This window comes from Mixophyes fleayi, chromosome 4 (assembly GCF_038048845.1).
Source record: "Mixophyes fleayi isolate aMixFle1 chromosome 4, aMixFle1.hap1, whole genome shotgun sequence".
NCBI classification, from domain to species: Eukaryota; Metazoa; Chordata; class Amphibia; order Anura; family Limnodynastidae; genus Mixophyes; species Mixophyes fleayi.
Genome location: NC_134405.1, coordinates 299,383,466 through 299,400,075, shown reverse-complemented (window position 1 = coordinate 299,400,075; position 16,610 = coordinate 299,383,466).

The following is a 16,610-nucleotide window of genomic DNA, read 5'->3' as shown; positions in this document are numbered from 1 at the left end:
CCTTGTTTTTCTGATTTCATTTTACAACAGGCATCATATGTATTATTATTAATTAATGATGAGTTCTCATGGTTGGCCCGCATTGAGGCTGTCAAAATTATGTTGTTACCAGAAATTATTTTTACTGCAGCACTTTGGTCAACAGACATCCCCGTATTGCTGTGGCTTTCTTGTGAAGCTCAGAACAAATGCATAGAAGATAAACAGTGCTGAGGCCAGAAAACACTTCCACTTCCTAAATATACATGGCTAATAAAATTATAAAAAGGACATATCTAATGTTGTAACTAAAAATATGCAATTATATTAAACAATTGCTGTTTAGTACATCAAATAAAGAAATGTGTATATAATAGCAAAAATCCCAATAAACAGATATCGTGCTATAACCAGTTATGTACTGTTGTGTTAATATTCCTCTCTTTAGAACATGTCGATATGCATCAGACGCAACATCATTTCTCAGTAGTGCAAATTTTCAATTCTTTACACACTCTCTGAAAACCCATCTTTTTTATAGAGCTTATCTTATCCCCAATGATAATATTCACACTAATGCACCCTCACATCACATATATATCGCATATATCATGTCAGCCTTCATCTGGGAAAAAAAGTCCATAGGTTTGCAAGGAACAGTATGTTTCTTCCCATGCAAGAAGGAAGCATGTAAGTAAACATGCCTTCTGGCTGAAATAAAAGATTGGTATCTGTTGTCTACACAAAAACCTTGGGTTGACCTTGAAAAATCATTGAGCTAAGCATTCCCAATATAGATTTCTTGTAGATTCCCAAGTAGATGAAAATAATGAAATTGGGTTGTGCCAGGAATGTCAACAGATTTGTGGAAATCCAATTTATCCTCTTACTCTTAAAACTTTTTAAAATAACTTTCATATAGACACTCAAAGATGAACAAAAATGCAAAGCTTCATTCATAGGCTTTATTTTCTCCCCAATGTTCTTTCCTGGTATGGTTTAGTTCAATTTACCATACTTTCTACCATTAATTCATTGACAAGTGCGATGAGTTTCAGCCTGTTTTAAAACTTAATTCACATTGCTGAAGATTTTTTCAGCCCTTCTGTTTCTAATATTGTGACAATTCCATCAACTATATTAACTATGCTACATGGATGGGACAAAGGAGCTATTTTTACAGGAGATATACTACTACCTTTCCTATAGCTTTATCCCAGATCAAACTTACTCTACTTTATTCAGATTCAATTACAAAATCAGATCCCTGTTCAAGAGTGCTATAAATACTTGCAGGTGTGAATGCAGCTGTTTCGTATCCCCACACCACTGTGAAATGACGTCTCCTTCCCCTTTATTGTCTCAACTTACATCGCAAAATCACACGATTGATAACTCTTTTGGTACAAATATATGCTTTTCCAAATATTTCACAGGAGAGCTGGGTTATCATTTTCACTAACTGCCACTGAGGAACCAGATGTCTAATTTACCATGAAATTTTGTTTAAGTTAATAAATATAATATACCTAACTCTGAGTAGAATACAAAAAATGAGGCCAACCCTACTTAATAATTCTGGTGTAAATGCAAAAGTGAAGATTATCATTATTTTATGACGACATAATGCGTATTATTGAGTAAGAAGTTTTTGCATTCATTAAAAATGTCTCCTGGTGTGACCTCTCACCAACCGCGGAAGAAGTATTCTTTAACTATTTCCCCTAGTATATTCTTCTACATGACAGATGTATTAAAGGCCACATCTTTATAGTGGCAAGAGCAGCACTTGCACAACAATGGAGAACCACCTCTCCCGCCACAAAAACATTGTTGAAATTCAAACAGATTTTAAAATGGAAATATTGGATTGAAATATGTTACCTCCACATAATCCTTTGTTATCAAGTGGCTCGGCTCCCAGAGCCGTTGGCTCCCAGCAGGGTCGAAGTAGCCCACCACAGTATTGGTTATGGTTTGCTATATACTATATAATATAGACTTCTATATTCTACTCTGGGAGTAAAATATACTACTGCTACTTTATGACATTTGTGCACATTCCATCTATCAACCCCATAATAAAAAACAAACAGAAAAAAATAATATTGTAATTTATTTAAAGATTTTAAATGTAATATAATTTAAGCATCAAAAGTAAAAATAATAATTTTCAGTACATCGATATTTAATATCATAACTTACTGTACTGTTATTCTCTTGGCACCAAATTCATGCAAACACATTTGTTTGTAGAGATCATGGATAGAAATTTGCATGTTATATACACTTTAGGAAATACTTATAATTATAAATTATTGTTTTATTACAGATCATATGGTTTTCTGAATTTTACACTTTTTTTTACAATCGAAGTGGTAATATTTTATCAATCATATGTGCTTTTATGTTTTATACATATTTCACAATGGTTTACATAGGTGTCTGCATTCACATGATTCATTTGGAATCTAAATTTAGAAATTAGCTAATGTTTAGATAGAAGAGCCCATAATGGTTACTTAAGTTACTTTACGTGTTGGAAGTCCTGTATTCAATCTTCAGGCCTGTTGTTATTTATCAATTTAGATTTTTTTGTTTCTTGAGAAATCATTTAGCTGTTTTTCATATATTTTTATTACAAATTTTATTACAAATTTTGAAGATTCTTTTATGCAAATGATGTGATTTCTCTACAAATTAACTCTTTAAATATAATTGGCACAATACTTTGGTGGTACTATTTGATTAATTATATGCGTTTTTTGTATTAGCCTATATATGGGTTTACAATAAAATGACCCCCTCAGTCAGAGGAGCATAGTTGCAATGATTACCTTGTCTGCCCTACATATAGGAGGTTCTGTGTTCTAGCCAATATCCTGCTGCTATTTATAATATTACATTATATTTGGGACCTCTCTGTTTTTTAAATATCAATTAGGTACACCTTATTTTTAATATTTTACATGTATATTATGCATATAGTTCTATAACTGATTTTCCATTATGTGCCCTTTCTATTTTTATAACTATAGTAATAAGACACAGACTAACAATAACACAGAAATAAAGGCTCATTTTCTCATGTTCACATTAGCAGTTTTGTCCCTTTGTATAAATGCACTGTTTTGAAGTCTCATTAAAAGTTGACCCATTGTACTTTTCTTTTGTAATGTATCTATGTTAGTTATGACTGTCTTCTTTTTAGATACTAAATTTAGGATTTTTAATAAGTAATTGTTTTAATATTATTTCTCATTTTGTAGGGTTCAACCTGTGAATCGCTAGATGCGGTTAAAGCTTCAGCTGCAAGGTCATTAATCAATTGCTAATTTAAGAGGAAAATTGTAAATCTTGAGCCATTGGAGTATAAGATTTATACCTCTGAAGAAGTAGGACAACGAAACGCATAAAGGAAAATATTGTTGGTGGATCAAGAGGTTTAAACAGGTCATTAGGATTTAATTATAGTTCATAAAAGATTTTTGGATTTTTGCTTACAGACCTTTAAAAGGAAACATTTTTACCAAGAAAATGAAGGCTTCTATTAGAGTATATGCTGCCTAAACATCTTTTCCTCTTGGAACAGTAACTCTTTCATCTATTACCAGGATAATCTGAAGATTTTGCTTATATGGTACTAAAAGAGACTTTGGGCTAGATTTACTAAACTGCGGGTTTGAAAAAGTGGAGATGTTGCCTATAGCAACCAATCAGATTCTAGCTGTCATTTATTTAGTACATTCTGCAAAATGAGAGCTAGAATCTGTTTGGTTGCTATAGGCAACATCTCCACTTTTTCAAACCTGCAGCTTAGTAAATATACCCCCTTATGTTGGTTTATTGGGCCATAAATCTGTTCCTAATATTTCTACTCTAGCACAGTTTAATTTTTTGAAGGCGAGGTGTCTTTTTAGACTGTTGCTTTTAGCATTCTGTTTTACATGTAATCTTGAAATGTGATTAAGTGACTTAAAGTAAAATACAAATAATTATTTACTGGTGCACTGAGGACCTCTGATATGTCTAATGGTCCAAACAGAAGATCCTCTCACCTGCTTGGAAAGGCTTATTTCAGGTTATCAAAGCTCATCTGGGTAAGCTGGGTTATTTTCTGTGGCTATTTTTGATAAACACTGTGAATATATTTTGGAGAACTTGATTTACTACACATATTGAACCTAATTTGGCCTAATTTACTATATAACAAACTATAGTATTGAAACAGTTAATACAGAGGAACTAAGTTAGGCACTGCACTGAATGTTCACCATAAAACTCTTTAGCATTCTAGATGGTACCAGTGCTTATCAAGATGCATGCCTACTCTCCGCCCCACGCACACTACGTAGGCTTGCGGTGAGCTGGAGAAATTCAAAGAGGTATACTGTGCAAATGTGTAACGTCACATTAAAGTACAACCTCTTACTGCTTTTGAACACCTTTTATTAAATACTATTATTTTTCCATTGTTTGGATAAATCTCATTTATGGTTTAAAGGAATAATTAGAGTGAGGGTACATTGGACCAGAGTTTTTGTGGAGTAAAACTGCTGTGTGCTGTTCCACAATATTACCTGTTTGACCAGCTAACAATGCAGGCAGTATGAATGTAGGTAGTTAAGTAAATCTGTGAAACATGAGGCCAACATGTTGAGAAGGGAGCATTTGCTCAAGGGGATTGTCATGAGGATGCTGCTTCAATCATTGTCTGGACCTTAAATGGGTAGATAATAGAAAAGTTAGGCACAACATAGAGGTGGTGGTTGACATTTGATATCTATGCGAGGGTGCTAGAGCACTATGACCTGCCTCCAACTATCCATACCGACAAACTCATTTACCAAACAAATGAATCCAATAGAAACTGTACAAACCCTGCACACTCATTTACCATGCAAATTAATCCAATACAAACCTTTGAAGTTGCACCTTACCAGTATTAGATAGCTCTCTTTCAGGTTTCATCACTTTGGATTTTCTATGCACCAGAGAGGTAAGGAGGTTTATCCACAGAAATTTAAGATGACACAAGTGTATTCTGAACTAATATCCTTTTATTAATAATAATTATTTTGATATTTATTTTAGAAGTGCACAATTATTTTTAAACAATATGTTACCACTTTGAAACTATTCACAATTGACAAACCTTTAAATTCACCATACTAATAGCACTAATATCTAATTTGAATTCTATGTCTATGGATGTTTCTGCCAGAATAAATTATTAATCTTCACACATATATATATATATATATATATGTATATATATATATATATATATATATATATATATATATATATATATATATATAATTACCTAACATTAATATATAACTTAACACGAAAAAGAGATTCATTTCTCAATACAGCTTTAAGACCTACATCATATATTTCAATAAATATTTGTAGAAGTGTTGCACGTGGTTGTGCCTCAAAAATTTCCTTTTTTGATCCTTTTGAACTTTATGAATAGTCACTTTATTAAGTGGCTGTAGACCTTCACAAGAAGATTTTGGTAAAACACTATTTCTGTACTTTTCCTGAAAAACTAATTCCTTGTTAGTAAGAATTTCAAGTATATAGGGATCAGTAACATGGGCCTGATCCATTAAGGATCTTAAATTAAGAAGTTTGCTATTTCAGTTTCCTGGACAAAACCATGTTACAATGCAAGGGGTGCAAATGAGTTTTCTGTTTTGCACATTAGTTAAAACTGACTGTTTCATCAGGCCCCATGTTGCTAAGTAACTGATGACTTTTTCATTTGCAGTGATGTAATGGTGAGAGTTATGCTGAACTGTGCCTGCTTAACTGTTATTTTACAACTCCAACTTATCTCTGTCTTCTCACACTGTCATCATTACATAGGCTCAGTGTCTGTTGTGTGTATTCACAGACCTCTTTATTTTCTCTCCTCTCACACTGACCTCAGTATATAGGCACATACTCTGTTGTGTGTGCTCACAGATCTCTATACTGCTTAGTAATTTTCAGCATTTTCCTTTTTACATAACAATTAACAAATGTAACCACATCTTACTAGGTAGCTATAAGAACATAGCCATGAGTACACACATATATTTACATATAGGTACACCCCAGGGTATTCACATTTTTTGGGTATCACACCTATACTTAGGCAATTAATACAGTAGCAACATAATAAGCAAAGTTGTAAAGAGAACGTTTAATCATTCACATACATCCATGAATCCATTGAACACACACACACACAGACACACACACAGACACACACACAGACACACACACACAGACACACACACACACAAACATATAGCTAGATTGGTGAGGACCTTTTAAGGGGAACATGTTTGTGAGGAACATTCCCGGCAGCAGATTCACAAACTAAACAAACACAACTATTGCCTCAGGGGGAATTTACTTTGACCCCAGGCACTTCATAACTTGTGATTTTGCAAAGGAAACAATGTTCAGAAAGTACTTGTAGGGATAAACTAGCTGCTAGGTATTTTCTTCTTTTGACTCCTCCCTAATTATTACTAGTTATATGTGGCCCAACTTCTTATTAAAGAGACAGTTTCAATATAATCCTTATAGTCCAAGCTACCTTAAAAGAAAGGCAAGAGTTATCAATATGGTGCTTGGCCATAACCTCTTCTTTTCCCTTTCTGTAATCTTGCCCCTGCCCTACCTCTCATTCTCTCTCTTTCAATGTATCTCTCTCTTCTCCCCAATTCTTTTGATTTTCATCTCCCCATCTGGCCCTCATTTAACAATTTTACAGCTGTTTGACTGCATTATGTTGCACACATAATTTGAAATGTCTTTCCAACTTCTTTTTTGTAGAGCGTCCAGTTCAGCCTGTTCACTTGCATCACAATTTCTCATCAATGAGAACTGTTTCTCAATGCCATTTAACAGCAGCATACGCATCCTCTGTCCACATCCTCTTTTTCAGCTAATTGAACAAATAAATCCTATCTAAAGAAAGAAAGAAAAAAGCACAATAAGTCAATGTACCCCACTAGTGGGGTGCAATTTTAACATACACCAAGGTTAAGGAACTTCATAGAACCTTGAGCCATGAAACTCAGCACTCACTGTCTTTCCACTTCTACAGAACTTGCTTAAAACATGTTTGTGTTCTTCCACAACTGCAGAAGGATCTGTGCTGTTTTATTCATCGAGTTTGAACAGTTTTCTTTTCTAGAGAGTAACTCTTAAAAAAGAAAATAGATACCGCACAATTTCAAACCATCAATGTCTCTTTTTAATTGCATTACAATCTAACTGGATGGGAAGTCTGTTAGCACATTAGGTCAAAGGAAAGAAAATTGTCTTTTGTAGGAATATAGCTCTTCAGTGTTTTTTCCTTTCCCATGACATGTAGTAATTTGCTGTAATGTGTTTTCTGACATTCTGTCTCTGTGTACTCTCTGGGTACTCTGATGTCATGTTCCATAAACTCGGCAACTCATTGGCTTTCAAGTTCGCTCTTTGGAACAGTGTGGCCACATGCTTTGTCAGTTTAGTTGAGGTTAGTTAGCTGTACTCGCAACTGCAAACACCCTTAGAAAGGTAGACTACTAATAGGGGTTATTGCATCCGGCCTTGATAAAATATATGGGTTCTCTTTTGGTATACCAACTGTGTCATGCTTTTCAGTAAGTTCTACAATGAAGATATACATATCTCATAAGTAAGCAGCGGAGGCAGATTCCCTCTGAATTCTTACCTGGTTACATTTCCTTTTCAATCTTTGATAGGCTCTCATGCACATCTGTATTACCATGTGTTCTGTTCCTATTTGTTTATGTCTCCAAGAATAGATTTGCTGATTCTTTCTCTAGTTTTCTGTTAAACAGTATCATTTTAGCTACAAGAGTTTCCAGGGCTGCAGCCTAGGTTGCAAGGCTTTTGGGAGGGAGTGCAACATTTTTGGGGGTGAGAAATTGGAACAGAGAGAGGTATAAATAGAAATTTATTTTATAATATTAGGGAATAGTTGTTCTTCAAAGTAAAAAGAAAACATGAATGAAAAATGTAATAATATTTTAATCTTAACTAATTCCCATGGTAAGGCTGAAGACAATGAGTTTTCCTTGGGCAGCGTTTGAGGATAAACGAGTAGGAGAGACAAAGATGCCAGCAGGTGCAAGCTGATAGCTCACTCTCACTACACCTTCACATCTTCACCTTCAGTAGCGCTCATTCATGCCTCCATTCTGCTATACATTTCTGACTTTAATGTTAACCAATAGGTGACAAAGATTGCAGTGACCCTTTTAAAGTGCAAAGTAGAGCGGAGTCTTGAAACGCTACATATTAAGCTGGCGTCGGAGAGGGGACACTAAGAGCATACTAGCCTAGGGCAATCTGAACAATATTCAGGCCTTAAGAGTTTCAGCATCTTCCCATCAGAAGGGGTTGAGTTTTGTTTTGCCTTCTTCTCAGAATACTTGAGGACCTTTATGCCCTATTGATTTCTGTCAGAGAAATTACATCAATCTTGTTTCACATTACCTGATACCCTGTACTAAGGGCAAAGTTAGACATATATGTGTTACATTGTGTTTCAAGAAGTATGATAACACTTTTAGCCATGGTCATGTTTCATGAAACTTTCACCAAATGTTTTTTCTGTTACTTTCCTTAGAAAATAGTCAATGTTTAAAGCGGTTGGGGGTATGTAATTTTTACTGGATGCATTGTAGCCTCTTTCAGTTTTGTAGTTATGTGTGCATGCTGTGTCCTATCATGTCCATGTTACTCTTAAGTGTAAGAGGCTCATTTTGAATGCAGTCCTATCAACTGTCATTAAGAGAAATTTAGCACATGGTGGTTGAACTGTATTGTTTTTCTTGAACCCTTGTTTTTCTGATTTCATTTTACAACAGGCATCATATGTATTATTATTAATTAATGATGAGTTCTCATGGTTGGCCCGCATTGAGGCTGTCAAAATTATGTTGTTACCAGAAATTATTTTTACTGCAGCACTTTGGTCAACAGACATCCCCGTATTGCTGTGGCTTTCTTGTGAAGCTCAGAACAAATGCATAGAAGATAAACAGTGCTGAGGCCAGAAAACACTTCCACTTCCTAAATATACATGGCTAATAAAATTATAAAAAGGACATATCTAATGTTGTAACTAAAAATATGCAATTATATTAAACAATTGCTGTTTAGTACATCAAATAAAGAAATGTGTATATAATAGCAAAAATCCCAATAAACAGATATCGTGCTATAACCAGTTACGTACTGTTGTGTTAATATTCCTCTCTTTAGAACATGCCGATATGCATCAGACGCAACATCATTTCTCAGTAGTGCAAATTTTCAATTCTTTACACACTCTCTGAAAACCCATCTTTTTTATAGAGCTTATCTTATCCCAATGATAATATTCACACTAATGCACCCTCACATCACATATATATCGTATATATCATGTCAGCCTTCATCTGGGAAAAAAAGTCCATAGGTTTGCAAGGAACAGTATGTTTCTTCCCATGCAAGAAGGAAGCATGTAAGTAAACATGCCTTCTGGCTGAAATAAAAGATTGGTATCTGCTGTCTACACAAAAACCTTGGGTTGACCTTGAAAAATCATTGAGCTAAGCATTCCCAATATAGATTTCTTGTAGATTCCCAAGTAGATGAAAATAATGAAATTGGGTTGTGCCAGGAATGTCAACAGATTTGTGGAAATCCAATTTATCCTCTTACTCTTAAAACTTTTTAAAATAACTTTCATATAGACAATCAAAGATGAATAAAAATGCAAAGTTTCATTCTTATGCTTTATTTTCTCCCCAATGTTCTTTCCTGGTATGGTTTAGTTCAATTAACCATACTTTCTACCATTAATTCATTGACAAGTGCGATGAGTTTCAGCCTGTTTTAAAACTTAATTCACATTGCTGAAGATTTTTTCAGTCCTTCTGTTTCTAATATTGTGACAATTCCATCAACTATATTAACTATGCTACATGCATGGGACAAAGGAGCTATTTTTACAGGAGATATACTACTACCTTTCCTATAGCTTTATCCCAGATCAAACTTACTCTACTTTATTCAGATTCAATTACAAAATCAGATCCCTGTTCAAGAGTGCTATAAATACTTGCAGGTGTGAATGCAGCTGTTTCGTATCCCCACACCACTGTGAAATGACGTCTCCTTCCCCTTTATTGTCTCAACTTACATCGCAAAATCACACGATTGATAATTCTTTTGGTATAAATATATGCTTTTCCAAATATTTCACAGGAGAGCTGGGTTATCATTTTCACTAACTGCCACTGAGGAACCAGATGTCTAATTTACCATGAAATTTTGTTTAAGTTAATAAATATAATATACCTAACTCTGAGTAGAATACAAAAAATGAGGCCAACCCTACTTAATAATTCTGGTGTAAATGCAAAAGTGAAGATTATCATTATTTTATGACGACATAATGCGTATTATTGAGTAAGAGGTTTTTGCATTCATTAAAAATGTCTCCTGGTGTGACCTCTCACCAACCGCGGAAGAAGTATTCTTTAACTATTTCCCCTAGCATATTCTTCTACATGACAGATGTATTAAAGGCCACATCTTTATAGTGGCAAGAGCAGCACTTGCACAACAATGGAGAATCACCTCTCCCGCCACAAAAACATTGTTGAAATTCAAACAGATTTTAAAATGGAAATATTGGATTGAAATATGTTACCTCCACATAATCCTTTGTTATCAAGTGGCTCGGCTCCCAGAGCCGTTGGCTCCCAGCAGGGTCGAAGTAGCCCACCACAGTATTGGTTATGGTTTGCTATATACTATATAATATAGACTTCTATATTCTACTCTGGGAGTAAAATATACTACTGCTACTTTATGACATTTGTGCACATTCCATCTATCAACCCCATAATAAAAAACAAACAGAAAAAAATAATATTGTAATTTATTTAAAGATTTTAAATGTAATATAATTTAAGCATCAAAAGTAAAAATAATAATTTTCAGTACATCGATATTTAATATCATAACTTACTGTACTGTTATTCTCTTGGCACCAAATTCATGCAAACACATTTGTTTGTAGAGATCATGGATAGAAATTTGCATGTTATATACACTTTAGGAAATACTTATAATTATAAATTATTGTTTTATTACAGATCATATGGTTTTCTGAATTTTACACTTTTTTTTACAATCGAAGTGGTAATATTTTATCAATCATATGTGCTTTTATGTTTTATACATATTTCACAATGGTTTACATAGGTGTCTGCATTCACATGATTCATTTGGAATCTAAATTTAGAAATTAGCTAATGTTTAGATAGAAGAGCCCATAATGGTTACTTAAGTTACTTTACGTGTTGGAAGTCCTGTATTCAATCTTCAGGCCTGTTGTTATTTATCAATTTAGATTTTTTTGTTTCTTGAGAAATCATTTAGCTGTTTTTCATATATTTTTATTACAAATTTTATTACAAATTTTGAAGATTCTTTTATGCAAATGATGTGATTTCTCTACAAATTAACTCTTTAAATATAATTGGCACAATACTTTGGTGGTACTATTTGATTAATTATATGCGTTTTTTGTATTAGCCTATATATGGGTTTACAATAAAATGACCCCCTCAGTCAGAGGAGCATAGTTGCAATGATTACCTTGTCTGCCCTACATATAGGAGGTTCTGTGTTCTAGCCAATATCCTGCTGCTATTTATAATATTACATTATATTTGGGACCTCTCTGTTTTTTAAATATCAATTAGGTACACCTTATTTTTAATATTTTACATGTATATTATGCATATAGTTCTATAACTGATTTTCCATTATGTGCCCTTTCTATTTTTATAACTATAGTAATAAGACACAGACTAACAATAACACAGAAATAAAGGCTCATTTTCTCATGTTCACATTAGCAGTTTTGTCCCTTTGTATAAATGCACTGTTTTGAAGTCTCATTAAAAGTTGACCCATTGTACTTTTCTTTTGTAATGTATCTATGTTAGTTATGACTGTCTTCTTTTTAGATACTAAATTTAGGATTTTTAATAAGTAATTGTTTTAATATTATTTCTCATTTTGTAGGGTTCAACCTGTGAATCGCTAGATGCGGTTAAAGCTTCAGCTGCAAGGTCATTAATCAATTGCTAATTTAAGAGGAAAATTGTAAATCTTGAGCCATTGGAGTATAAGATTTATACCTCTGAAGAAGTAGGACAACGAAACGCATAAAGGAAAATATTGTTGGTGGATCAAGAGGTTTAAACAGGTCATTAGGATTTAATTATAGTTCATAAAAGATTTTTGGATTTTTGCTTACAGACCTTTAAAAGGAAACATTTTTACCAAGAAAATGAAGGCTTCTATTAGAGTATATGCTGCCTAAACATCTTTTCCTCTTGGAACAGTAACTCTTTCATCTATTACCAGGATAATCTGAAGATTTTGCTTATATGGTACTAAAAGAGACTTTGGGCTAGATTTACTAAACTGCGGGTTTGAAAAAGTGGAGATGTTGCCTATAGCAACCAATCAGATTCTAGCTGTCATTTATTTAGTACATTCTGCAAAATGAGAGCTAGAATCTGTTTGGTTGCTATAGGCAACATCTCCACTTTTTCAAACCTGCAGCTTAGTAAATATACCCCCTTATGTTGGTTTATTGGGCCATAAATCTGTTCCTAATATTTCTACTCTAGCACAGTTTAATTTTTTGAAGGCGAGGTGTCTTTTTAGACTGTTGCTTTTAGCATTCTGTTTTACATGTAATCTTGAAATGTGATTAAGTGACTTAAAGTAAAATACAAATAATTATTTACTGGTGCACTGAGGACCTCTGATATGTCTAATGGTCCAAACAGAAGATCCTCTCACCTGCTTGGAAAGGCTTATTTCAGGTTATCAAAGCTCATCTGGGTAAGCTGGGTTATTTTCTGTGGCTATTTTTGATAAACACTGTGAATATATTTTGGAGAACTTGATTTACTACACATATTGAACCTAATTTGGCCTAATTTACTATATAACAAACTATAGTATTGAAACAGTTAATACAGAGGAACTAAGTTAGGCACTGCACTGAATGTTCACCATAAAACTCTTTAGCATTCTAGATGGTACCAGTGCTTATCAAGATGCATGCCTACTCTCCGCCCCATGCACACTACGTAGGCTTGCGGTGAGCTGGAGAAATTCAAAGAGGTATACTGTGCAAATGTGTAACGTCACATTAAAGTACAACCTCTTACTGCTTTTGAACACCTTTTATTAAATACTATTATTTTTCCATTGTTTGGATAAATCTCATTTATGGTTTAAAGGAATAATTAGACTGAGGGTACATTGGACCAGAGTTTTTGTGGAGTAAAACTGCTGTGTGCTGTTCCACAGGGAACATTCCCAGGAATAAGCCCCATTATCTAATTTTGGAAATATTGCTTTACCAAATAGACACTTGTCTTTGCACTGATCCACACAATGGTGCACCCTTGAACCTATTACTTACTTGCTGAAATCCATCCATCAGCTGGTGAAAACATCTGCAAACATCAACTTGCCCCGCTCACCCATGTACTGTAGTAGAAATATAGGCACACCTGTGCAGTGAGGTGTGCAGTGCCACCAAAAAGGGTTTGGTGCTGTGCCTAGGTCATTTTGTGCATTGTAAATAGCTTCCATGAAACCACACAACACAGGTTGTAGATTGCTCTCAAGCCTAGGTGCAGGAACTCCAAATATAAAGAATAATCAGGAGGCACTCACAGGACTTCTCCAGGAATATTAGGCTTTATTCCATGACTTTGCTTGTCATGAAGAAGTCCTCTGTGCAGGGGTGCACACAGGAGGGGTTTCTGGTTCTCCAGAAACCCTTACCCTCCGCAAAGAACAGTGTCCCTACATAGCGGCACTGTACTATACAGCAGTCGCGGCGCTGTCAAGGATGCATCCGCCGTGGCCACTTCTTTGACAGCTCCGCGGCTGCTGTTCAGTGCAGTGTTGCCGAAATGGAACTGCTGCGCATGCGGCCACGCAGTTCTATGGTTTTTTTGGGGGGAAACCCCCCTTAAAAATCCTGCGTGCGCCCCTTCTGTGTGCCTCCTGATTATTCTTTACTACGCCTTTACTACTTCGGCTTAGGTTGGCATTTTAAACACCCCAGCTGTGGATGAACACTGATAACTTTCTGTCTTTAATACAACATGGAATGATATCAACTTGAATCCTGTAGGTTTTTCTGATGAACAAGTATTTTTATGCTTCTGGCGCACATAATTATTTTTATTAATAAAATGTACTTACACTAAGTGCTCCCTCTCTTCTTTGTCACAAATCTGTTAAGCCCTTGAAGGATTGGGTGAATAAAGAGCGGAGGAAGCTATAGTTTCCCAAGGTCTAAAGCTGGGTACATACTACACAGTTTTCATCCAACAATCGGCTAAATCAGCCGACATACGACCTCTCGTTCAAAAGTCGGGTCAGTGTGTGCAGTGACACGATGGTCGAAAGTCTGCCCAAATGGACGATTGTCGCCTCATTTGGTTGGTCGTACAGTTTAATATTTTCGTTCCAATCTTGTTTCCGTTGTGTAGTGTGTATAAACTTCCGACCGATCCACAACAGTGAGTATGAAATTACAGTCGTTGCTCAGGACAACATGGCTGTAAAAGTCGCTAAAGGGACGTCCGCTCTTCCGTTTATCGTCCTAAACAAGGCTAGTGTGTATGCAGTCCATGGACCGAGCGATCGGAACATCGATCGCATGTAAAATCGCTCGGCATAAAAAGTTGGTCGGAATTTCTGTAGTGTGTACCCAGCTTTAGTGTTTAATGGATTATTGAAGTATCTTGAAAGAGTTCAGGTCAAGGACGTTATTTCCTGGAGCTTAACAGCTTAAAGAAATTAGTTTAATCAAAAAATGTTATTTTCACGTAACAATTAATAACACAAAATTAAAGTGTTTATGTTTTTATTATGTATAAATAATAAAAACAGCAAGTGAAGCCCAGTACAGATTTTTACTGTTTCATAAGAAAGCCAAGAGGACCATTTCAAGAAAAGACACCACAAAACCTCTTTTAATGTAGTCCTTTATTTATATCATTGAATTCAAGAATTACACACTAGCCAACATTGTTATATATTTACATGCTGCGACTGTTTGCAAGAAATTCAAGAAAATATCTTTTATGCGCTACTCATTTACAATCATATGTTTACTACCTCATACTTTATGAGGCTGGCAGTCTTTTTTTATGAAGACTAAATTGGAATCTAGTTTCCATTATATATTTGCAGTACCAAACCATTGAAAAAAATTGCATTATGCGCATATAAGAAAGGTTAAAATGTCATCTATAAGGCTGATGAATGCTGCTGTAACAAAGCATTGTGGATATAAATTATTTCCAAAGGTGTTAAAAAATCATATTCCTGGCATACTTTGGATACATTTGTTGAAGTTTTCGACTATTGTTTTTGTATCAGGACAGATGTGTGCGTGTTTGTTATTTTTATGTACAAATCCATTCAAAACATTATGATTATTGCATTGAATTATGGGGGTGACATAAAGTGTGAACGTTTAAAGTTTGGAATATGAGTAAATAATAGATTAATAAGTCTTCCAGAGCTTAAAATGGAAAGATCTTTATTACTGCTGCAAAGAAATTATGAGGACATGTACAATATGGAAGCCCACTCTTTTATTAGGATTTGTAACATACTATTGCTTGCTAATTATATTAAGAGATACTGTATCTTGTATAATTTTAATAGAAAGAAGTATTTTAGCTGTGTTTTTCCCAAGGAAAGAAATACTAATTGTGATCCATTGATACATTGTCTGTATATGCTCAATAAAAGGTCATGCCAATTTGTGTAATGTGTTCTGAAATTATTTTTCATAATGAAATCTATTAATCAATAAGTGAAAGCAAAACACCCAGATATTAGATGCCCCTTTGCAATAATATCTTGCTTATTAGTATGTTAGGATAGAACAAAATAATGTTAGTGCATTTGAAGGAAGGAAGACTTAAAGTAACATAAGCAGCACATGGAATTGCCTACCTGAGGATACAGCAGCTTTTTATTTGGGATAGCGAGATTTAGGGCTTGTCACACTGTACTCAGATCATTCTGCTTACATCACATCCCATGTAGGTGAGCGGACTATGCAATGCAATATGAAACAGCTCATGTTTTCATGTGCTGGACTTTGCTGTTTATCTCTCTCGAGGTGTGGGTGAAACTACATGCTTTGCCAGCGGATAGCTGGCAGGGTATGCTGAGACTTGTAGTTTCATAAAATCTGGAGAGCCACAGGTTGTCCAGGCCTGGTTTATACCTCTGAAATAGCAAAACTATCTCAAGTAGATATTTAAACTACATTATGCTGTAGTTGTGTGTTTACCAAGCAGGGCAATGCTTTACTGTGTGATTTGATTCAGGGCCTTAACACGTTATGTGAATTGTTAGCAATAAAAAGATACACATTCTTTGCCAACAATTAAATGCACATTTTGGAAATGTTGTACATCCACAAGTGACTTAGTTACAATAAAAATTATATATAAAAACAAGCAATACCACCATGATTGCATAAACACCCA